General features: G+C 40.5%; 1 protein-coding gene across 10 annotated transcripts in view; it reads right to left on the minus strand.

Annotated features, from left to right (window-relative positions):
• The window catches only part of SLC8A1 (solute carrier family 8 member A1), a 379277-nt gene that overhangs the window by 324261 nt on the left and 28681 nt on the right, over window positions 1–26335 (minus strand). For 2 of the 10 annotated variants that reach the window (XM_064572149.1, XM_064572148.1), the window contains exon 1: window positions 616–867. The exons of 2 other annotated variants lie outside the window; for them this stretch is intronic. The gene's annotated coding sequence lies outside the window, so the exon portion shown is untranslated. Of the gene's footprint in view, window positions 1–81; window positions 568–615; window positions 868–1300; window positions 1423–26335 lie in introns of those variants that run through there. 6 more of the 10 variants (XM_064572151.1, XM_054509688.2, XM_064572152.1 and 3 more) reach the window with 6 other exon arrangements.

The raw sequence follows: 26335 nt of genomic DNA on the forward strand, positions 1-26335 counted from the left end.
ATAGTGCCCAAAGACCCGGACCCTTCAGCCCACTACCCCCCACCCCCACCCCACCCCCGTCCCGCTGTAATCCCCCCTTGCCTGTTCCTCCTGCCCCGGCCACAACTCCCTCCTCTCCGCAGTCCGTGGTGAAGGAGCACCCAGACCTCGCCGGAAAAGAGACTCGCGAGTGTGGCCTTGGGGAAGACCCCAAGGATTACCAGGAGGTGGGATGACCGTGGAGCAGAGCCCAGTGGGTGGGGACGCCTGGATCCCCAGCAGCGCTGCATTCCGGGTGGACTTAGCTCTTCGCGCCCTGAAGCCTCAGAGCCCAGCGCCGTGCAGGGTGCAGCATCTCTCCTTAGCAGCCCTTTCCTCCTCCGGCAGCCGGCACTGGCAGGCGGGCACACTCACGCCCAGACGCACCAGCCCGAGCAATTTCGCTCCCCGAGAAGCGCGGACACCCCAGAAAACGTGTAGGGACACACGCGCGCGCGCGCGCACACACACACACACACAATTCAGCAGCCGGTCCTTCGCCCAAGCGGGTGGGAAGTGTAGCCTTACGAACAAGAAATGGAAAACAGTTGGCGGTAGCTGACCAAATCCCTCCTGCTGCCCATCATAAGAGCCTACCTGGTCTGGGGGAGTGTGGATGGATCCTTCCCCAGTTCCTCCACGCTAGCTGGCAGTACGGCGCACTCTCTCCTTTTAAATAGCTCCCGACCGGGAAGAGGTCGCTCCCATCTTCGGGGGGAAGCACAGAGCGGGCGGCGGCGGGCAGACTCCCGTGCAGCGCCGGCGCGAGCGGGAGCGGCGGCTGCGGGCAGCCGGTGCGCGCGGGCGGGAGGCAGGCGCGGAGGCCGGGAGGCTGGGAGGGCCGGGGCCCGGGCGGCGCGCGCGCTCCCCCTCCCTCCCGCGCACACTCGCCCGCCCGCCGCCCGCCCGCCGCCCGCAGCCTCGCACTCGCTCACACGCGCGCTCGGCCCCGCCGCCGCCGCCGCCGCCGCCTCCGCGGCCCGCCGAGCCCCGGCGCCCTCGGCGACCGCCCGGGAGGAGAGCCGGCGCGTTTCTGAGCCTCGAGCGGGCGGGGAGCCTTTCCAGCCTCCCAGCCTCGCAGCCGCCGCCGCCGAGAAGGTTTTTCGATTTGCTCCCGGCCCTCGGCCCCGCAGTGCGTTCTGGCCGCGCGCTAGCGCTCTCCCGGGCGGGCACCCAGCCCATCGATTACACGCGCAGACGGGCGCTGCAACTTTTCTTTTCGACCTTCCTCGCCTCTCCCACAGGCAGAACCCTCACCCTGACTTGCCTACCCATTTCTCACCTCTGAAATTGTGCATCCAGATATATCTTTCTTCCTCCGCTTTCTAGCCCTCCGCGAAAGGAAGCTTTCGTTTAGCAAAGGGACCTGGGGATGTATCAATGATTTTCTCTTATATCCTCACTGTGTTTTTCCTACGTATAGACATGCACAGCAGTACCGTGGCTAGAAGCTGCTGACACAAGCAGATAAGGATGTGGGGGTGAGGGGAGAGGTATTCCCCAGCCAAGATCTCGGAAAGATTCTCCGTGTTGGTATTTCCCTCAAAGATTGCAACTCACCTGGGAATAAAGACCAAGAAGCTGTTTAACGCGAAAGCCATGCCGCTTCTAAACCACACAGAGGAGTAAAAGCTGAGCATTAAGGTTGAGTTGGGAAAAATCTAATGCAGCAATCGACGAACCATTCATTGGCCTTTCCAAGAGAAGCATTATCATTGCCAATACATCACTTCCCCATAATTAATAAAGGAGCACTGCACCAGGCCCTTGCTTTCTTGACAGCTCATTCATCCTTACAAATCCTTAATGACTTGGCAGGATGAAAGGCTAGACCCACTGTGGAGTTCACAAACCTGGCTGCACATCAGACGCACCTGGGAAGCTTGTTAAAAATGCAGATTTTAGGGGGCGCCTGGGTGGCTCAGTCGTTAAGCGTCTGCCTTCCGCCCAGGTCATGATCCCAGGGTTCTGGGATCGAGCCCCACATCGGGCTCCCTGCTCAGCGGGAAGCCTGCTTCTCCCTCTCCCACTCCCCCTGCTTGTGTTCCCTCTCTCACTGTATCTCTTTCTGTCAAATAAAACTTAAAAAAAAGAACCACTTTTTAAAAAATGCAGATTTTAGCATCCCATCTTGAGACTCTGATGTTGTAGTCCTCAAGGGTGACTCGGAGCTTGCGTCTTTAAAGCACCAGTGGACATTCACCACTGGTGTAGTTTGGCAGAGGGGTGAGGGGTCAGGGACAGCTGTGTGGAGAAGCTGAGAGGAACAGAGCACCAGGCAGAAAGTTAAGTCCTTAGCGGAGATCTCCCCACTACTTACTCTGCAGCTCTCTGGCTGCCAGGCCATGGGGGAAAGGGAACTCTGACTCCAGGAATCCCACTGTTTGACTATGAGGCAGGTGGCTCTCAACCCTGACTGCTTCAGAATCTCCTGGGGAGCTTTTAAAAATCCCAGTGCTTAGGCCACACCCCAAACTGATTAACTTGGAATCTCTGCGGGTAGGACCCAGTCATCAGTAACTTTTTTTTTTTTAAGATTCCCAGGTTGATTCTTACCTGTAACCAAGGTTGAGAACCACTGTTCTGCGCCAATATCCCTCAACCCTGAATGTGAATATGAATCACCTGGGGATTGCAGGTTCTTCTGGAGCTGATCTGGAGAAGGCCTAGGATCTGCATTTCTAGCAAACTTACAAGTGATGTTGGTACTGCCTGGATGAGGACTGTGCTTTAACAAGGGTCTGCTGCGTCCATCTAATGCTCGGGGATACCCAGCTTGATGGAGGAAACCAAGCTTCTTCTTGTCTTGTATATTCCCAGGAATCATTCTCGCCTAAGAACATTTTCCTTTCCTCTTAGGAAATAAATGTTCTTGACTTGCCACAGACTTTTTGTTAGACTGCACTGACTAATGGGTGTAAACAGAATGACGTGGGGAGACACAGAAGGTCACCATCTCTGTAAGAGTATGTCCTTAGCCAAAAATTACTTAGGGTACTGATTTCAAGGGAGTGTGAGAGGCAGACATTTGGCTCACACTCAATGAAAGAGACTTAGAGAGAAAAGTGGCTGTTTTCTAAATGGCCTGTAACTAAAAACTCTCCCCCCCCCCGCGCCCCCCCCCACAGGAAATAGGACCAGGCTAACTGAAGGAACTGAGCAAAAGAGCTGAATGAAAATGTGAATGGACTACATCTCATTGGAATACATTCTGTGGAAGGGGCGTGGCCTATTCTTGCTATTAAGGACCACTTGGTGAAAGCTCAGATTTTCTTGGAAGTGTAAGCATGCTTGTGACGTGGGTGACACCAGCCTGGTTCTTAAATGTCTATATTCCAGTGCTGCCCAAAGTTCACCTTGTCGGTAGCTGAGAAAGCATTAAGGCTTCATCTTGGTCCTCTTTATTCCTCTTCTTTTCCAATCTAGTCTGGTATTAGATTAATTTGAATTTGGGGGGGGAATTTACATTAAGGTCCTCTCTTTACCTAGAACCATTAAAAGGCAGCCTAGTGCCTAGTGATTTGGCACACCCTTTCTGATTTGGCTCAATTTCTGAATCCTTATTTTTTTTTTCCTTTCATTTCTCATTAAAGGCATCTTTATAAGTGTTCCGGGCCCCACGGCAAGTCAAAGCTTTTGCTCCCTCCTAAATGTCATACATGACTGGATTTTTATTGCAAGAATTATCAAAGGCTACATCACTGGCACAAGGCTCTAGGTAAGGAAATAGAGCGGTTTCTGCAGGCTGTGGCTTTGGAAAGAAGAAATATTGTATGTAGGAAGGTGGTGATTTACATTCCAATGCCAATAGTTATTTCTTAATTGTATTCTTGAATCTTGATTGCCATTCTTTTCTTCAGGCTTAGGGTTCAGAGATATGGGATCTGGGTCTCTTCTGTTATGTATCCAAAGCAATAGGGCATGACCATTTTGGGGACTCCGCAGGGAAATCACTAAGATTTGATATATTCTAAAGATGGTTCAGATTTTCATGAACTAATTCCCTGCAAACCTTCAGGAGATCTTTTAGCAAACTCATTTTCAGACCAAGTATAAATGTTGAGAATTAGGCCCTACTTTTTCATCCAGTCTACAGAGAAACTGGACATATGATCAGGGCTATGAAAATTTTTTATAATATATTTAGTATTTTACTAAAGCTCTTGATAATTTTTCAACGTAAGAAAAACAAGTACTTTCTTGTAATTTCTTTCATTTTTACTTTGAATCATGTAGGTCAGAGTTACCATTCTTGTTTTTCTAGCCTTGGGTCTATGCAAGTGTGTTCATACGGAGTTAGTATTCCCCACCTCATTTCCTCCTCTGCCAACCTTCACACTCAACTACCTGCTCACCCTTGAGCTCAGTTGGATACTGACTTCCATATAAGAAGACAGTAGGGTAGCAAGCACACCACGTGGAGCTCAGCATTAGCCATTCTTCCACACCTAGGAACTCCAACTAGATCACTGACATGATTTGTCTTTTGGGTTTCCATTGCTGCTGATTGGATCCAGGGTTTTTTGCTTCAAGTGTGACTGTAGGGAATTTTTTGTTGATTTCTAAGCACTATTATTTCTCCTCACTGTGATCTTGTTCCTGCAAGTAAACTTTTACTTCTCTGTTTTGTTTTGACTAGTTCAGCACCACCCTGAATTTCCACCCCAGTAAGTGGGCCCTACTCTGGGGCCTTACTGCCTCCCCAGTAGACTCACAGTTATAACCCATACTTTCTTCACTGTGGGGGTCACCCACTTCCTCTGAATTTGTCACAGTGTTTGGATCAGGGACCTGCATTTCCATATTTGAGCAATTTATGGTCAAGGATTGGGCTTGTACAAAATCCTGACACTTTTATTTTCCATTTCTGCCCCTTATCACATTAAGGACATTCTCTAGTCACTGTCCCGCAACTTTATCAGTGACTAACTTCATGGCAGAATCATTATCTAGAGCAATTAGTGGGTCAGAAAAGAACCAAAACTGGTTAAGAGTTAAGGATTTGGAGTCAGAATATCTGGATTTGAATCTCACCTCTGGCCGTGTGATCTTGGGGAGGTTCTTTAATCTCTCTGAGTCACAGTATCTTTGTCTGGAAAACCTAGATTGTAGAATTTCCTTAAAGGAGTTATAGGAAGGATAAAATGTATATAATGTGCTTGACATAGTCCCTGATTAGAGTAATTATTCAATAAATGATGCTGTTGTTATTTCTATTGTTGGTAAAGTTCCATAAAAATGATATTCATAAAATTTAAAAAAAGTATCTATATAATTAGGTGGCACATAATCAGCCATCTCATTTTCAATAATGATTATGCTATCATTTGTACTATACAGAATTCTATGCAAGAAATAAATCCAGGAAAGTGAATGCTCTACACTTTGAGAGTACTTTCCTTCTCGGTAATGAAAGAAGCTATTGCGTACTTTCTAATTCTGTAAGTAGAGAATGTAGTTATATGTTTGATAGAGGGGGCATCGCGTCTGTTGTATATTGGTTTGGTACAATTTTCAAATCCACTTATTTATGACAAAGACCAAACAAATAGTTGTTTTTAGAAATAAAGTTGTTTTGATATAAGAATGAAGTAAGTTGTGTCACGAAATCATCATCTCATCTCTTGTCACCAATAAGAACTCAGCAGTTCAGCTGCTGGAGGCCACCACCCTACCCCCCCGTGGGAGGGGGGGAGCTTCTCGATAGAAACATATAAAGAATCAACTATGTCAAGGGGACATTTAGACTATAAATACCGAGAGTTTGTGAGGCTTATCTGAGAGTGTTCAGTCTGGGCAAGGCCACTCATCTAAAATAGCTCTCCAAAGACCTTGGGGCATTAGCTCTTGCCTTGGTCAAGGCAACTCTTATTGGCAGAGGTGAAAACCATGCAGCAGCTCTTGGCAAAGCTTGTCTTGCCCATCAACACCAGAGCTACCGTTCCCTAGTAACACGCTCTAGCAACAGGGGACTTTACCTTTTGCACTGATAGCTGGACCTCAGCTCGCAGTTGGCTAACCTGGCTCTCCCAAGTACTAACTCCTATAAAGGTTCAACCCCACTGAATGTGGACTTTATTCCCTTCCTCTCCTCTTGCCTGGAACAATCACGTGAGTAATCTATCATTGATTCGGAGTATATTATTTCTTTATTGGCTTATTAAGAGACATCCTGTATCTTATTGACTTGTGAAAGTCCCGCAGTGAAGCTGTGTTAAATAAATTGCTGGCAAAAAAAAAAAAAAAAAAAAAACCCTCAGTCTCTGAGCATTAATTTGCTTTCCAAAACAAAGCAACATTCTTGCTGGGTCACAATATTTCTTTTCCTTTATGTCTGGGTATTAACTTCATACCATCTCTATTATAATCTGGGGGTGTAATTTCCAATAGAGTTAAACAAATTTCACTACAATGAAGATTTTGCTTGTCCTATCAGTTATATATATTTTAAAGATTTTATTAATTTATTTGAGAGAAAGAGAAAGAGAGAGCATGAGCTGGGCAGGTGGCAGGGAGGGAGAAGCAGAAGCTGAGCACCCCCAGGAGCAGGTAGCCCGATGTGGGACTCGATCCCAGGACCCTGAGATCATGACCTGAGCCAAAGGCAGACACTTAACCGATTGAGCCACCCAGGAGCCCCTGTCCTATCATTTATATTAACAGATGACCTTATCTGTGACATAAACTTCTTTGCTAAGTTTGCACAAACTTTCCTCAACGTCGATTCAAGGACTCTCTACCAAAAGAGACTGAAGATGAAGCCTCTGGGGTGCTTTGTACCAGTTATTTGTGTAGATATTAAAATTATTTGCCATCTACAACCTAACTTTTATTTAAGAAATCCTTAGGAACTAACGAGGGAATTATGATTACCCTCATTTTACAGATTGAGATCAAGGAGATTTGTCCCACCCTGGCTACACAGTATCAGTTATATTGTTTCAAAATATGGAAGCCCAGACCCACTCTTGGAGATTCGGCCCTCATTGATTGAAAGTGGAGTCTAGGCATGGGAAAATTTTTAAGTTCCTTGGGTGGTTCTAAGTTTCAGCCAGAGCTGAGAACCTCTGGCCTCAGATCAAATAGCTAATTAGTGGTAAAGACGAGTGAAAACAATCCCTTTACATCTGCCACAATGCTGCTTGTATTCTGCTGCCCCATCAAACACTGATATTTAACAGAATATAAAAATGGGGACTCTTCTTGGAAACTTGAGAGCTTACAAATGTTTGAGGGCCTTTTTACATTTCTAAGGGACCCAAGTGGGTTTTGTAATTGACAAAGATAGATAAGTAGATTGGAAGAGATGATCAAGAAAAGTGAGTCTGTTGACTGCAGGGCCACTTTCGGTTTTGTTGAACACTCAATCCCTAGCATGTAGAGCAGTTTTGGGTACATGGTTGATGAATTAATAAAGCACATATTGTGCCCTGTAAGGGACTGCCCTGTGTTGACAAAAGATGGATTTGGGGTCTAGGGTAAAGGAAACTCTTTGGCGCCTGTCCAGTGCAAATTGCAACTCAAGAGCAAACACCTCCTTGTAGCTATCCTTAGTGCAGGCCCTGGTTAGCAACTGACGACTGCACCATATCCTCCCACAGTCCTGCCTGGCCACCTGCTCTGTGATGACAGACAGATTGTCTGTGACATTGCAGGAGGCCAGACCACACAGCGATGGCAATCTGACCGAGCCTCAGGCTTATGTGGGTAAGCTGACCCTTTGTCAATTATCTCAGGAATTACTTCTAAGCTCATTTGGCCCACTTTGTAAGAATGACAGAGAATCTCTTATTTCCTGTTAAAAGAGGTTCTTTAGGCACATAATTTATGGATATGTGCTTGTTTTCTCATTGACTATTTTTCAAGAATCAAGGGACCTGTGAATTTTCTGATATGCTCAAAGTCAGTCACCAAGCAACTCCTATTAAAGGCAACAAGCTGGGCAGAGCAGAGACAAACAAAACACAGTTGAGAATAGTCATATTAATTCATTTTCTCATTCATTCCTTCATGTATTTATTCAACAACTATTGATGAGGGCCTACCCCAAGCCAGGCACTGTCCCAGACCTAGACATACAATGGAGAAAACATCAGTTAAATTCCCCATCCTCTGGTACTTACATTGCACTGGAAAAAGAAGAGGCAGTACGCAAAATAAATGGACTCATGCTAAGGTATCAGCTGGAGATACTGCTATGGAGAAATGAAGCAAGGAAAACAAGCTAGTGACTTGAGGAAGCAAGTATGAGTTTAGGTGGTCAGTTTTGTGGACACCTCAGTGAAGTCAGAATTTCTCATTGACCGGGCCATCCCTCTTATGAGAGTACCACACAGAAGAAACAATAGAGCACAATGTCTTGTTTGTTTGATACTTTGTTTCTGCGGTGAGTGAGTCCCAGTTCCTTGAGGAATTCCCACCTCAAAGCAGCCAGCCTTGATCAAGCTCAGCTGCAGAGCCTCAACCACACGGTTTGCGCCTCTGCATTCAGGTGCATGTTCGTCCGATATAAATCCAAGTGTCGTTCCAAAACCACAGACAGCTCCCAGAAGCTGCATATAAAATGATTGTATTCTTTCTAAGGCAGAACTGTTGCAAGAATTCTTTTTTTTTTTTAAAGATTTTATTTATTTATTTATTTGAGAGAGAGAGAGAGAGAGAGAAACAGCATGAGAGGGGATAGGGTCAGAGGGAGAAGCAGGCTCCCCGCCGAGCCGGGAGCCCGATGCGGGACTCGATCCCAGGACTCCGTGATCATGACCTGAGCCGAAGGCAGTCGCTTAACCGACTGAGCCACCCAGGCGCCCTGTTGCAAGAATTCTGACCACCCCTTTGGGTTTTATTTCAAAAGTGGTGCTTTAATGCAACTGGATGGCAAACTTCACAAGTGAGCTCTCGTGGGGGAAGCGTCTTCCCACAAAGTCAACAGCACTGGTGAGGAGGGAGGGGAATAACATGTGTGTAGCTTACTGATGGTTCCAGTGCTTCTTTCCATGAGTTTGTCATGCCTCCTGTATCCTTCTTCCTATATTCTTCTCTGAGATCACACAATACACAGAGAACGTACACATACACACACATACACATTGCACTCCTACACACCCTCCTGCACAAACTCACACACTTGCATACACAAATCTTAACTGTGGCTAAGTATATAATTATTGGAAAATCACTATTTGCAAATTTGCAAAAACATGGAAATAATAGCTGACTTCTTGTTTTTTTGTTGTTTTTTTCTAATTTTATTTAACCTTCATGGTCTTTTATTGGCCAGATCTTATATACTTGATTTCAAGTCTCCTTCGAGGCTCAAAGGCTAATGCAGAGTATGACCCATGCACTGCTCTCTTTCAAAAAGAATGATGACAGATTTGAGACCTAAAAAAGATACTTGGTTCATGTATCATACAGATCTTGAGAAACATTTGGTTTTTGTCTTCCTGTTTCTTTTGTCAAAAAAAAAAAAAAAATCTCTGAATCCAGAAATTGCTCAAGGAAAGATCTTAGATGGAAATATTTGCAGCAAAATGCCAACCTAACTCAAAAGAGGTGATCAATAAATATGTGTTGAATAAATGAGGCAAATTAATGGAACATGCCTCATTATAGGGCAATCACGTAAAGGAAACTCTGTAGCACGTTTACTGGCTGAACTTGTAAATCATTCAGGCAGCAAACAGTGAGTGACTACTCCATTCAGTGCCATGAACTAAGTCCTGGGATGGTTAAAAACATGAATTAGATACCTCTAGGAATTCAGCTTCCTAGTAAGAATTAGACTCTGAAGATTTTTGAGCACATGAGTGCTATAGCCAAATCTGCATTTCATGAAGGTACATCTTGAAGAAGGTATGAGATGTGTCAAAGTGACCATGGTCAGTGATAAAGAGACCAGTAAGGAGATGATTATGGTCATCTCGCAGAAACCCCAACCAATACGAGGACTCTAAGCAATGACTGGAGAAGAAAGGGAATATAGTTATTTTTCTCCTTGGCTCAGATCTTCAGCAGAGTCTCGTTACTGCTCCTTTCCCAGCCCAGTACTTTTTAAAATTACTGAGTTTTCACTTTCAGGGGAATCCTTCTGGATAGTTCCAACTGGAAACATGGTTTCTGTAAGGCTGCTAGTATTCTAGGAAACAAGTCTCCTTTGAGGGTGGCATGCTAAAGGCGGGGAGTGGGGAGGTCATCTGCTCCAGCAGACAAGGAGAGTATTTCATCACTGCGATGGTGCATGGTGAAGACTGGACAACCCTTAGTTGGTTTTGTTATTGTTTTTAAATTCTCTTCAGACAATGCATCCCCTTATTCTTTGTACCTCGGAGTCACTCCTCCCACTGCCTGACCCCCTTGATGTGTGGCTGCCTTTTTAATAGGTTATAGGAGACTAGGAGTATCTGGTATCCTTTCTATAACATAGATCTGACTTGTAGGTGGGGAGCAGGTGGGTAAGATCCTTTCCCCCTTACCCCACCCTCATAGCCACTCTACTAGTAAATCGCCAGACATTTAAATCTATTGTGTGGGAAAGCCAAATGGAGCTAAGTTTGACGAAGGATGGCCTTTATAAAGAGCCTCTTGCTTCCCCTAACTATAGCTGCTTTTAATATTATTTTAGAAATATACAGAATCAATGAAGGAAATCTGAATGTAGTCAGAACATTTAATCAAATATCTATTGTCTTTTGAACACACCCACATTCAGAAGAACACTGATTTGCTAAAAGCAGTCTTATTTGTTGAATAACAGATCCAAGATGAGCCAATTAGCTTGATTTTTCCTATGTATTTCTGACATCGCTTGTGACACACCCATATTCTGACACAAACTAAAAGATTGTACGTTCGTCATTAGGAGAAATCTAGTGTTAATTTACACTAACACTACTTGACATTGTAGGATATATTTTTAAAATAGAAAGCATATGCTAGATTTTTAGATATTCATCCCTTTCCTTTAAAGTGAAATGTTATTTATTTTATTTAAATAAATTTAATACATTTAATTATTAAGATTAAGTTTTAATACATTTATTTAAATAAAATTTCATTCACACTAATATTAGAAAAAAATGCCTAATGAATATTTCTGACAAGTTTGGAAACATCTTTCTTTTTTTTGTGAGAGAAAATATCTTATGGTCAGAGCAGATGTGTGCTTGAATTTTGTGGAAATAGGCTTGAATTTTGGAAGTAACCTGCTAGCTATACAATCAAAGATAGAAATCATTTATTCATGCAATCACTTATTTATTGAGTTTTTTAAAAGTAACTCTTAAGCAAGGGACTATGTTAGACATAGGAATCATCAATGAACATATGAAAAATGGGGCTTTCATCTTGGGGAAGAAAAGAGACATTAAACAAATTATACAATTTCTAATGCAGGAAGATGACCATTTTTAGAAGTCTGTTCTTTTTTTATCTACATATCTTCCAGAAATGCTCTTACAAATTACTCTTTTATGGATAAAAAGAAATATTGATAGCCTAAGTGAACAAATTAATTCTGGCTTAATTCTGGCATGGAGACAATGCATTTCATAACTAAAAGATTCCTATATTTCTACCGAAGTTAATATTTCTGCATTATGGTATATAAACAAATAAGCAACTACGCCTGGTGTGTTACACACTGTCAGGAGCTGTGGGAGGACAATACTCAACCAGGTCCTCCTCTTTGAGGTAAAGAGACGAGGCTCCCAGACGAATTGCTTTAAAGACTGGAAGAAGCAGAGACTGCTAGCTGATTTCCGAGTCTTAGTCTCCAGTCTACTTTTGCATTATATAGTCCTGGGATGGTGGAAAGACCACCTGGGAGAAATGGGGTTTGGTGGTCTCAGAAATGGGGCTGCAACAGGGAAATGAGATTGGGCTGTATCCCTGCCAAGGATTTCACCACAGGAACTAAGACCCAAAATAATAATCCAATCACACAGAAGTTGCTCAATGCCTGGAAAAGATGCTGAATAAAGGGTCCCTCCCCAGTGGGAACAGTTGAGGACTTTACCTAACCACACTGAACATATAACCAATGAGATGGCTCAGCAGCCATCCTTCTTCTCTGCTGGAACAGTACGGGAATGTAGAGGAAAGGGGGTGGGCAGAAGGTAGACAATATCCCCTTCCTTCCCTAAGTCTCTAGAGCACTGGGTCTCAGTTGGGGTGGTAGGGCTGTTTAGGGGCAATTTGGAAATTCACGGGGATGTTTTGTTGTTGTCACAATAATGTGGAAGTTGCTACAGACATTCACCGGACTAGGGCCCGGAATGCAACACATCTTACAATGCATGAGCCAGTCCCATACAGTGAATAATTGTCCTTCATTTCATATAACTTTCAGATGTTCCACGAAGCCCTCATATAGGCGAAAAACTTACTATCTGAGTCTAGAAGCTTACTCTAGTTTTTGTATAAGAGCAAAGTTTTTTGGCATGTTTTAACTTACACAGATTTTTCCAGGAATAAAACTATTGTGTATATTGAGGAAAGATTGTACCTTGTTTTATTTGAAATTTAAAAAGAGCTGCTCACCATTTTGGAAAATCACTTCACTGATGGCAATGTTGCTTGTTAACCAACATTTTATAAAATTTTTTAAAATTATGTGTGGACTAGGTTATAGTATCAATTAATTTTATTTCAGAATAATGAAGAGGTTGCTGCTGCATATTTGTTGGAAAAGAGGGAAATTGGATCTGAAGGAATCAATCACCTCTCCAAGTTCATAACTGTCCAGTACTTGGAAATATAGTCTGCAGTGTCAAGGGCAGGAGTTGTGGGAGAAATTTGAATCTATTAGGAGATTGAAACTTAGCAATACCTATGAAGGAGTCAATTATAATAATGAGGCTCTTTCAAGAATGGAAATCGACCAGAAATTTTCTGAACTGGTATTAAGGAACCACTGCAGCAAAGGGCTGCCCCAGAGCTCCACTGGAGGCAGATCATTCCAACATGACTTAAGGGTCTTCCCTGCAGCTTTTATATCCAACTGGATGATCACATACTGGAAGAGCGGAAAGAGTGTGTAGTTACAGTTTTGCTACTACCTAGCTGCTGCCAACTTTGTCTCCTTTTATTTTTTCTACAGAACAGTGATTTGCTACCTTTTGCTCCTTCATTAAAGATCATAACAGCACTCGGGGCACCTGGGCGGCTCAGTCGGTTAAGGGACCGACTCTTGATTTTGGCTCAGGTCATGATCTCCTGGTTGGAAGACTGAGCCGTGAATAGGGGTCTGCTTGGGATTCTCTCCCTCTGCCCCTCCCCACTCACATTCTCCCTCTTTCTTTCTCTAAATAAATAAAATCTTCTTTAAAAAGGTCATAACAGCACTGAGCTTTGCTTCTCTTGCAAACTGGAAATACTAATAAATTTTCTGTCTCTTTCAAGATTATTCCGAGAATCATTTGGTCCAATAGACATGACAGGAAATGTGATTCTGTACTTCTTACATTCCAAAGTACTCAGACCTATAGCTCATTTTGGTTAGTTGGTTGAATATGTCCTCCTCCCCTCCCCAGCCCAACAAGCACAGATGCTGGGAATTTTGACTTGGTCTTTATATTTCCGATGGATGATTCTACTTTATTTATTCACATGTATGATGTACCTGAAAAAACTATGATTACTTCACATCATTAACTCTTTTATAAAGGGCCAAAGAAAGCACCACGTATAGTAGTGTCTAGATATTGAAGCGAATTAATCATGTATTTTATAGGAACAGGTACTCTAAAAACAAAATGTACAGAGAAAGAAAGAAGCTGGATAAGTGTTTTAAAAGATGGATTAATCTGAGAGTGAAATCCCACCAGGGGAACCGTTAATTAAATCCTGTGAAAGGAGTGGAGTGGATCCCCAAGGCTGGCTGGAGTCTAAACTGGTAGAACACAGTGTTTATTGTGCCCCTTACAGTTTGTATCTGACCTTCAGGAGGGTTGTTGAGCTTCAATTTTTATCTGTCCAAAGACTTCACCGTTAAGCCCAAGCTGCCTGTCTCGGAAATGTCTGCTATTGCACAGAGCTGAGAGCGTGATGGGGGACGGAAGCAAACCCAATACCACTGCTAAAGACCAGCTCAAAGTGAAAGGATCTGTTTTGTAAAGTGTGGCCAGTAGATCATACAGCAGCACTGCCCTCCTAAACAAAGGTCAGCATCTTGATGGTTAGATTTGCTTCTCATGAGAGGTGATGGTGCTATTAATTGTTTAAGTACAATGGAAGAAGGACCAACTCTAAACTGTTCCATTCACTTCCCTGAATTCTCTCTCTCCTCTCAAAAACATTGCCAACTGCCATCTTTGTCTCCTTTTGCCTCTTCTACAGAACGATGATTTGCGACCTTATGCTCCTTCATGAAATGTCTCTTTGCGTCTGACATTCACATAAACAACTTCTGTCCTTGTTATTCCCTCCAGAATGCTGTTTGCTTTAATTAAATCCTGATTAATTTCCACTTTTTCCCAAAGAAAACAATAGCAGTTTCCTTTGATATTTTTGAATTTACTATGTAAATTCACCACCTTTATCTATTATATTCATGATATTAAATTTTTATGGCTATCACCTTGTAATCTTCACAAAAGAATTTTTAATAACAAAATTGGAATGAGGACTTTTTCATATATGACTATATTACTGTGCAAAATTAATTTAATTATTATTAACCATGTGCATAACAATAAGCAAACTAATTCAGGATCTTAGATCTCAGGTTGAATATCTGTAAAATGGGTATCTGGAACTGATTTTTCCTTCTTTCTTCCATTAAAACGTTAAGATTTCAGGATATAAAATCTCAGTGCTTACTCTAGGTTTCAAAGCTCATGTTCCATCATTTGGTCTATGCTGCATCTTATAAGAGAGATGATATGGAATTATCAGCAACCTCCTCCATGATTGGGAATCCTCTTTTTCTCGTTAAAAATATAGTCATTCATTTTCTCTGGAAAGATAACTTTCAGATAATACTGAATTCCTGGTATTGATTTATTTAAAAATAAGCAGTGTTCATGTATTTTTTACTGTTTACTGTGATTGCTTTTTACAGAAAAGTGTTCTTTCTTATCCATCTAAATAAAGTCAATAATCACTCAATTATTTTGATTATGAAGACTTTTCATGTCTTTCCACATGGTTCCTAGCGTTGCCCATTCCTCCTGAAACCAAAAGAATTTTTAGAGTATCACAATTTTCTATTTTTATTTTATTTTCTCTTAATTAAAATTAGATTTTCTTTTCTGCATTTCATGAATTCCCAGTGTGCATAAATCTTTTGTATAACAATAATCTATGTTTAAATACATTCCTCACTTTTTATCGTAATAAGTTTCAAACATAAGAAAAAGTAAAGAGAGAAGTAGAGCTAATCCCCACATACCCACCTTCAGTTTCACCAGTTAACAACAAATTGTCAATTCTGTGACATCTAGATCTCCCTCCACTGTCCAGGTTTGATATTTCAAAGCCACTCCTGGATATTACATTACTTCATAATTTACTAGTTGGAATTCTTAAAAGCAGAACTTTCTCTTGAAGGGAAGCAGAATTTGCCACCCCAAAATATGTTTTGGTACAAGGATTATTTTAGAGTGATGATTTTTCAGAAGCAGGCAGCACAGGAGAAGCTCTGAAAACTGAATAGAAGCTACCATGTTGTAAGAAACATTTACTTTTATAGGGAAATCTCCATTTGTAAGAGTGTCTTACTCTCTATACTGGAGAAGGGGGATGACCAAATCTCTAGAAACTCTTATCAATGGAGAAGCCTTGTACTTAAATCCGAATAACAACAATAAACTTGATTTCTGTGCTTTTCTTGATGACCTTCCATAACTGGCTGCATTCCGCACCCCCCGCCCAAACATTTTTCTTTTGTCTTTATATGGAGATGGCATTTAAGGTGATGGTTTGGGCCATTCTGGGAGTTAGTCAGTTTTTCTGCATATCCTATGTACACAGGAGGTATACATGTTATTAAACTTGTTTGTTTTTCTCCTGTCAATCGGTATTTTATTACAGGGGATCTCAGCCAAGAACCTAGGAAAGTAGAGGGAAAATTATTTTTCCTTCTTCTACACTCTCATCAACTATTTGGTTACCCTGAAGTTTGATTTGAACAGTTTTAATACTTTCACTAATCCTGCTTATGCAATTCTTTCCCTATTTGCTCTTACTTGGCTTAATCCACTTTTTAATGTAACCCACCCCTTTAAAACAGCATTTAATTAAAAATTTTAAAACAGCTTTAATTCAGTTAGAGCTCCCTACTTTATAGAGACTTAAAAATTTCCTCTATGTTTAAGTCCAAGCAGTTTTTCTAGAGGACAAGCTGACAAACATTTTATTTGTAATGTACATGCCTTTAGTCAGAGTAATTCTACATCAAGCAACTTAGCCAAAGAGAATAATTAAAAAGTATGCACAAATATAAATGCACAGAAATTCAACACAGCATTGTTTATAATAGCTAAAAATTATTGCAAACAATCTAAATGTCTACCAATAGGCTGTGTAACACATGTTAACCATGAGTAGCCATTAAAAATGGAATTCTAGATCCATGTTGACATGAACAGAATGATCTATGGATCATATAGAATATAGATCGATACTGACATAAACATATATTATGTTAAAAGCAGGTTACAAAATATCATGTATAGTTAAATGCTATAATTGTAAAAAGAATAATTTTGTAAGAATATATATATATATATATAAATTAAGAAAGCTTATCCTTTCCAATGTTACTTATATTTATTGATTTCTGGACTGTGACATTTGAGTAATTCTCTCTTTTACTTTACTTACTTTCATTAACATGTGAATTTTTTCATAATTAACAACATGATTATGATTAAAGAAGTATTTCCAACCAACAATAAAAAACATTTCTTTAATCGCAAAAAAACCAATAAATCAATTTTCAATTTGTAAATAAAGAAGATCCTGTTCATTGTCACTTAAGCTAACGTGCCTCACCCGTTCCTCTTCCCTTAAACGTCATGGTGCAGATTACAAACAATGAAGTGGTTTTGCTATTGCAATGATTTCTACCTTCCCACTTTTAAAATTTTATGTCTAGGCGCCTGGGTGGCTCAGTTGGTTAAGCGACTGCCTTCGGCTCGGGTCATGATCCTGGAGTCCCTGGATCGAGTCCCGCATCAGGGTCCCTGCTCGGCGGGGAGTCTGCTTCTCCCTCTGACCCTCCCCCCTCTCATGCTCTCTCTCTATCTCATTCTCTCGCTCAAATAAATAAATAAAATCTTTAAAAAAAAATAAAATTTTATGTCTAGACTCGATGCTTCTTATCATCTGTGAAATTGCTGCTTTTATACCGAACTGGACTGCTGGAAGCTTTACATTGAAGGTGAAGTTTCTCAAACAGAAGCCTCTGCCACTGCTAATGTTCTGTGGTCCACGAAGACTCTATACAATATAGTACGCTATTTAATCTTTAGAACCACTCTGTGGTGTTAAGTATCAATAACCTCACTTTACAGATGAGAGGAAAGCCCATGTTTACACAGCTAATAAACTCTTAAACTGGGAATCGGACCCGGGACTTTCAACTCTCAAGTCCCTTCTTTGCCTGCTTGACCACTGCGTCTCCTCTCGGTCGCATTCACCTCTTTTCTACCTTGAAAGTCTTATCTGACAAGTCTTAACCACACGGAGAATATCTTACTTAACTCTCTGCCACCACATTTCTGTTGGAATAGATTACCTTATCCATCATTGTCTAAGCTCTTGTGCACTAGCTCAGCTTCAGCTCCTTTGAAAGAGGCACATTCTACTTCCTCCACCACCCTAGGTACTGAGACGGTCATAAATTGTGAGCCAAGCACACTGAACTGCTATTGCTGCCTGAACACAAAGGTTTTCCATCAGTCACATAGAGGAAGCACACCCTTCATCACAGTAAGAAGTAACCGACCTTAGGTATCGGTCTGGAAATACCTATTCATTCACCCCAAGGCAAGAAAGTTGACAGGAAATCTGAAATGATTACTGCAATTGCAGTGTGCTGAAAACAGGTTGTTTGAAATTACAAATAGTGAAAATATCAGATAAGTTTGGCAAGATAGGGCAAGCTTCGTTTTTTTAATCAAAACATTCTAAGACAAAACTTTAATATACATGTTTCTATATCACACTGGCAAATCTTTAAAAATTAAGACATTGTGAAAGATGTTTATCAATCTATGATGCATCATCTGATAAATGAAAAGGATGGGGCATCAAGTATATAGGAGAGAGCACTTTTCTGGCTTGGGGCAGGAATGTCCTGAGATACACCATGAACATACCTGACCTATGTCTAAGACAGGAGGATTAGAAGCATGGGCATGAAAGCAGAGGAATCAAAGTGGTATAGAAGGCCAAGTGTTGTCAACAGCGACCTTCTGACTTACGTATGATGTTCTTGCCTGTTTCAAAGATGATTAATCCTCCAACAAAGGTTTTCTGAGTGTCTAGGACATACCAGGCCTGTTCTAGGTACTGTGAGTATAGCACAAGAAAACTTAACTGCCCTTCTGGAGTTTACATATCCAATCAGTGGAGAGCAAATTATAGACTACTAGATTTGTAAGGGATATTAATTCATCCAACTCAACAAATATTCCTGAGCACCTCCATGCGTCAAGCACAGTGATGGACTAGAACGTACACACTATCTGTTGTGAAGTTTTTTGTTTTGTTTTGTTTTGTTTTTAAAGATTTTATTTATTTATTTGACAGGGAGAGACACAGTGAGAGAGGGAACATAAGCAGGGGCAGTGGGAGAGGGAGAAGCGGGCTTCCCACTGAGCAGAGAGCCCGATGCGGGGCTCGATCCCAGGACCCTGGGATCATGACCTGAGCCGAAGGCAGACGCTTAACGACTGAACCACCCAGGTGCCCCTGTTGTGAAGTTCATGGCTTAGAAGACAGCCTGGAGTCTGCCAAGTCTAAGATGGGCCGTGATACAGCACAATACAGCTAAGATAATGCAACGAGGAGACACTTAAATCAGATTTAGGAGTCGGGAGAGCATCCTGAAGGAAGTACTGTGCATGCTGGAAGACAGAACACAGAAGACAGGTGGTGGTAATTTTCCCATTCTGCTCTGCATTTTTGAGTATAGTGTTCCTGGCTGAGAATGTCCAAGGGACAGACCTGAGACAAAGAGGATCTACAAGTCCTAGCACATGGTAAATGATGACAAAAACTGAAGATATTTATCTTGGACTATTAAAGACTTAAACCTAATGAATACCTAATTATAAATAAAATAAATTTATTTGGTGTGATTTCAGATAGCATATTTCAGTCAATGGCCAAATATAAATCTTCCTAAAATTCCCGCTCCCATTTCTTCTATTTCCTCTGGAAACATCCTTCCCTCACTATTTAACCAACTAACAACCCCTCATCTCCTTTCCGACATTCCTTATCCTCTTCCCCGCTTTGCTTTTCTCCAAAGCACATACCACCTTCTGAATATACATATTTGACTTATTAATTATTAATCCACCTTGTCTCAAAATAATATGTCATGCAAAGGCAGAGATTTTATGTTTTGTTTACAGCTATATTTAACGTTCCTAAAAGAATGTCTGCCTTATAAGTATTTGTTGAATCAATGAATGAGAGTTGTCCAGAATATGAAATGCCACATAGAACATTTTATTTCTATTATAGACAACTGAAAGTTTAATGGGTTTGTTTATTTGAGTATTAATGCTATGAGTAAGGAGTATAATCAGACAAACCTATCATTTTTTTTCCTGGTAGAAAAATACACTTTTCCGGGGCCTGGGTGGCTCAGTCGTTAAGTGTCTGCCTTTCGCTCAGGTCATGATCCCAGGGTCCTGGGATTGAGCCCCGCATCGGACTCCCTGCTCTGCGGGGAGCCTGCTTCTCCCTCTCCCCCTCCCCCTGCTTGTGTTCCCTCTATCGCTGGTCTCTCTCTGTCAAATAAATAAATAAAATCTTAAAAAAAAAATACACTTTTCCTTTTATACATCCAATGTTGGGGAACTCATTTCCTCAGGCAAGGTGGGTAGACAACTCTGATCTTTCCTGTTTTCTTCTTACACTGAACCAAATTCTGCCACTCTGAAATCTCTATTTAGTGATCCTAATTCCAATATGAATTGATATTCAATATAGAAGTAGATATAAACCATTTTAGGACTGAAAACATGCCTAGAATATAACTTTTACAAGATATAGTCATGGTACTAATAAAAAAAATTTACGTGATCTAGAGCATTCCATTTAAGATTATTTCCACTGCTGTCCTTTCCGTAGTGCAAATGATGAGACTGGCTCTCTCAACAGGCTGTCTTCCTCCGAGGTTGGCTTTCACTGACTCCCATTATCCTTTACCAAGACAATTGCCCTCTAGCCAGATGATTTTAAATATGGTGTTCTGGCTCAGGAAACAATGTTATCAGGAGATGATATTCTTAGCCTTAACAGATTATCTTTTCTATAATTACTAATCTTCATAATACACAGTCTTTGTTTTCTTCTTTGGGGCATACGTTTAATCTGCATAATAAGGCATTATCACAGGGTTATGAGAGAGTACCAGAAAGGGAAATTACTCTTGGACAAAAACATATATGATTTCTCAGAAAAGGATACTGTCTCAATGGTAAGATAAAATTTATCTTTCAATTTCTAATTACTTTGAAATCTCAATACGTCCTAAAGTGTTGGTATCGGCTTCCCTTTTTTCCTTCACGGTTCCTGCTAATATTTTGATATTATTCTCAGTAATGTTTATAATGGTAGCTACTATTTCTATATTAACTATAATAGTAGCTAACACTTACTAAATGTACCTAGCACTGTTCTGGACACTTTATAAGTATGAAATTATTTAATCTTCTTATCAGCCCTTCAATTTAGGTACTAATATTATCTACATTTTAAAGTTAAAGAAACTGAGGCATAGAAGGGTTGAGTAAATGTAGGCAATTTTCGGGGAGCCTGTGCTCATGACCACAGTGTTAGATCTTCAGATTTCCTATGGGTTCCCACTTGGATTCATGTTTGCAAAGCTTTAGTTAATTGCATGTGCAAATAAGCTGAAACAATTGTCTTCAGTATACACTAAAAACCTTGTGGAAAGAGGTAGACATAATGAATTCAAAAAAAGAGAAAAATCATGATTTTCTTGGAGTCCCCAGAAATGTATTTAACTAAGGTAACCAAGGTATTGAACTATATTTCATCATCACTCCTTTATTTATAACTTAAATTTAAGTTATAAAATATTTATTGAGGAATCTATTTTGATAGTTTAGTGTCTTAGATCAGCAGTTCTCAAACTTTGTGGACCCCATTATACTCTTAAAAATTAGTGAGGATAAACAGATCTTTGGTTATGTGGTTATATCTATAGATATTTATTAGAAATTAAGAATTCATTATGTGGTTATTTATTCAATAAAGAGAACAATAATATACCTATTACATGTTAACATAAATGATAAATTTTTACCCAAATAACTACATTTTCTATAACAAAAATATTTAGCAATGAGAATGGTCTTGTTTTCCATATTTGCAAATATTTCTACTGTTTGGCTTAAGAGAAGACAGCTGGATTTGCATATCTGATTTTCCATTTAATCTGATTTGTCACAATATCATATGTAACCTCTAGAGAACTCCAGTGTACACTTGTGAGAAAACGAGAATGACAAAGGAAAATAACATCTTATATTATTATGAAGAAAATAACATTGACCTTATGGAGCCCCTGAAAGAATTTCTGAGATATTCAGGAGCACCCAGATCACACTTTGAGAACAGACGAGGAAAAAAACAGAAGAAACCTTAGGACTTCCTTTAGATAATTACATAAGCTGTAGATTCTCCTACTTTCAGTTCTGTTTTCAAAAAAAAGAAACAACACATAGCTTTCTATGATGCCTCAGAATTTTTGAGGAGTTTGGAGGAATTTTGCTCCCCTCAGCAATTTTCTATTAAAAATATAGTTAACCACCTTAACATATTCCCAGACTTGTTTTATTTTTAAGAGCCTTTGTTTTGTTTCAAAGGGTGGGACTAAATAAGTAATGAGAAATTAAAAGCAATTTTTAGAAGTCAGTTGTGTAAGATTCTCTTTTAAAAACTATGACCTTGGGGCACCTGGGTGGCTGAGTTGTTAAGTGTCTGCCTTCGGCTCAGGTCATGGTCCCAGGGTCCTGGAATCGAGCCCCGCATTGGGCTCCCTGCTCAGCGGGAAGCCTGCTTCTCCCTCTCCCACTCCCCCTGCTTGTGTTCCCTCTCTTGCTGTGTCTCTCTCTGTTAAATAAATAAATAAAATCTTTAAAACAAAACAAAAAAACAAAAACTATGACCTTTTCCTATGTGCATATTCTTCATATCATCCAATTTGCAACAACCTGCTTTCCCTTGTTTTCCTCTGAGAGGACCCTATAAAATTTCTGGGCCTAGGGCCTAAAGCAGAGTGCTGTCCATTTCCCGAGGACACCATGTGCTCTTGTCCAGACTCCTTTCCCTGACTGCATTTGCAAGGAGGCTGAATTCTTTTTTTTTTTTTTTAAAGATTTTATTTATTTATTTGAGAGAGAGAGAATGAGAAAGAGAGAACACATGAGAGGGGATAGGGTCAGAGGGCGAAGCAGACTCCCTGCCGAGCAGGGAGCCCGATGCGGGACTCGATCCCGGGACTCCAGGATCATGACCTGAGCCGAAGGCAGTCGCTTAACCAACTGAGCCACCCAGGCACCCCAAGGAGGCTGACTTCTTAATACCTGCTAGATTCAATGCATTCATTTAGGGGTAGAGAAGTCGAGTCTTACCCTTCTGAGGTGTGCGTTAGCTGAGGAAGACTGACAAGAAACACATATATAATCTAATGTTAGATAATAATAGCCCTAGAAAAAACTTAATCAAGTTATGGGGATAGAGAGGGACAAAGGAGGTTTTCAGGTAAGACGGTCAGAGAAGGCCTCCCTCAGCAAATAACATTTGCCCAGAAATCTGAATAAAGGAAGGAGAATGTCTGTTTCTGGGGCAAGAGCGGTCCTGGTAGAGATCATAGAACATGCTGATTCCCTCAGGTCAGAAGAAATTTGGATTACTTGCATTTGAGGAAAGAGCAGGAGCCAGGGTGGCTAGAGCAAAGAGAACAAGTGAAAGAGATAGAGAAAATGAGATGAAGACCAGAAGAGGTTGTTACATTTTTTTCTAAGAGTGCTGGAAGCTCTTGGAAGGTTTTGAGTAGAAGAGTGTTGAGTTTAAAGAGAATCACTCCACTGTGGAGAACTGCCTCAGGAGCATGATGGAAGTAGGAAGACCAGCGTGGGGAGAGTTGCCAGTGACTTTCACCAAGACGTCAGAAGTGGGAGAAGAGGGATCTAATTTGAGATCTTTTTGGATGATAGAGACAGCAGAATTAGTTGATGGATCAAAACTGGGACATATGAAAAAGTACGTCAACAAGGTAAGTGGATTTTTCTGTTGAGCAACTGGGTGAATGTGGGTGCTATTTACTAAGATAGGGAATCGAGGGCTTAAAAACGAAGTTTTGTTTTGAATGTATGAAGTTTGAGATCCCTACTAGGTATCTAAGAAGGGATGTTGACTTCTCAGTTGAGTATGTGAATCTGGAACACAGAGTTGTGGCCTGAAATAAAAATCTGAGCATTATTGACATGCAGGATGGTTGTTAAAATCCATAACAAAGTGGGGAGCACATTGGAGGCTCCACCTCCAGTATTAACTTCTGTCCTAATGGTATGACTATATCAAGAAGAGTAGAGTATCTTACGAGAAATGTACATTTCTTTTCTGTCCAAGAAAAGCTAATTGGGATGGAGGACATGCATTATTCTCTTGATTTCTGAGTATCTGGGAATAGTGATCATCCATTTCAGATGGTCTAATATAATCACCTTTCCATAGTCCGTCTTGTTCACTCCTTTGTTAATATCTCCAAACCTAATGCCCACTGCATATTAAGTACACATTAAATTTTTGAAGGGGCGAGTGAACCATTAAATCAATGAATAAAAGTTAACAGTCTATTTTCTCTGATATTTTGGTCTGGAAAATATGGTTATGATTAATGGATGGGTGCATCTTACCTATAGTGAACATAATATTGCAATGACAGTGTCATACAATATTTGTAACATTCAATGTTTAAAAACATATAATACTGTTCTCTGAAAACAGGAATAGAACGCTTGTTAAACAGGTAAATTTCTTGGGCAACATAACCTTTTAAAATTTATTCTTAGTAGGCTAAGCTACCATTGGAGTCTGAAGAAAACGTCAGGTTTCTATTATCTTAAAAGATGAAAGATGTTACGATGTAGTCCTAGATTGGGAACTGAGGTTTTGTAACTCCCTATTCTTGGAACCCTCTGAATGCATGCAAGTAAATCAATTCAATCCTCTCTGCTTCAGGTGGTTATCTGTAAAATAATCCATCTGCTCCTCTCCCCCAACCCCCTCCCTATTTCTTTGTCTCACATTATTAAAAAGAGGTAATTTCTTGCCACATAAACAATATTTTAGAAATGATTGCTCAACTTTATAGTCACCACCCAAATGAAAAAGACTCTTGACCTTTTGCTGAAGGAAGAAAAGGGGTCAGCTGGCATGGAAAGTTTCCTTCCTCTGGCTGAGGATGAACTTCACGGAGTTTTTCTCTGCTCTGTACACTTAAGCCGCCTGAGTAATTTACCCTTGAGTTGAACTGCTGAGTGTCAGTAGATGCGGGTGTGTGTGTGCACGTGCGTGTTTGTATATAGGGGGAGATTTGGCCAACATGGGAACTGAATGCAAAGACATTGGTTAATAAAGTTCCAAGAGGCCCAGAATATGTTCGGTAAAGGTCCATTTCTGACTTAGAGTAGCTTGATATGGCATAGCAAATTTCCAGAATAGTTGTGATGCAGGACTTTTCAGGAGCTGTTTGGACTGCAGCTCGGGGAAAAAGCCAGAGATGATCACCACGTGTTAACAGCTTTCCAGAAAAAAATGCTGTATTAATACATGGCATTGTTATTATCCCAGTCTGCCTCCTTTGGCCACACATTTTGGTATCAAACTGTGAAAATCCAGTGTTATAACTTCTGGAGGGTTGTTTCACTCTCACTCTATTTTTCCTGTTCATTAATATTGTTTGAGAGGTAATTTCTTTATTCTGATAAAAGTCCTTTTCTCACTCAGTTTTTCTACTCTCCACACACACATTCCCCCTCCTTCCCCCCACCCCAACCTCCAACGGCCTGTGCGCACACACACAATTACCATTTTTCTGCAAAACAAAACAAGCCACCTGTTTAAGGCTGTTCTACTTGTCACAGTGAGGACAATTGTTATTTAATCAGCATAGTACTGAGCTGAACCAGGTGTCTTTCAGTCCCTGTTTACATATTGCTGAGGCCAACTAAACTCAATATGACCTTTACAGAGCTAAACTATCCCTAAAATTGCACTGGGTAGTCATCTTCGTATTTATAAATCCAAACATTAAAAAAAAGTCTTTAAAGCAACATGTGTTAGAGAATCAAATACACTGTCCATTTAAAAGCCTATGATTTTGTTTGAGTAGTAAAACCCAGGTGGCTAGTTTTCTCATTGAAAAACTCTCCTATACATATAGAGTGCATTTCTCTCTCCTTAAAAGATCAGTTTCTAATGGGTTCCAAAGGATCTCCGAGATAACCAGATTTCAATATGATTTTATTCTTTGATGGACTTTCTAAGGAAATTCACATCCATTTCACTGGATGTTGTGCTTTATTATCGATCAACTAATTTCACATTTCAGGAAAACTTTCAAGCTTCGTCAATTGGGACCACTAATTCAGAATGTGTAAACATTTAGACATGTGGTTATTATTGAATAAACATTTAAAATATTTGACTGATTTCTGAGGTCCTTTTTTGGGGGAATTCAATTCTAAATCAGCATTTTAAGAAAATAAATGTTCAAGAGATGTCAGAATTTGTGGGCTTTTGTATGTAATTTTAACTTACACATTTAAAATTACTTTTTTGTGTAATTTTTTTATGTTTATAGCATATAATCACAATGAATTCCATTGTTCCTCTAGAATCTGAACTCCACATTTTTGATATACTATTTATCTTCTAATCATGAATTTTCTTAGGCTTAGGAAAATCATAAATATTCATTAAACTCATAAAAATCTTTCTCTTGGTTACCTGGCTGGATACCACTTTTTTTCTCAAGGTTTCCTGATATAGAGATAATAGTGATAAATACTTCTTCTATTCCACGGATGAGAAAACAGAAATTTCT

Source organism: Mirounga angustirostris, unplaced genomic scaffold, assembly GCF_029215605.1.
Source record: "Mirounga angustirostris isolate CCGP_5_RB_7025 unplaced genomic scaffold, mMirAng1.0.hap1 SCAF_10, whole genome shotgun sequence".
NCBI classification, from domain to species: domain Eukaryota; kingdom Metazoa; phylum Chordata; class Mammalia; order Carnivora; family Phocidae; genus Mirounga; species Mirounga angustirostris.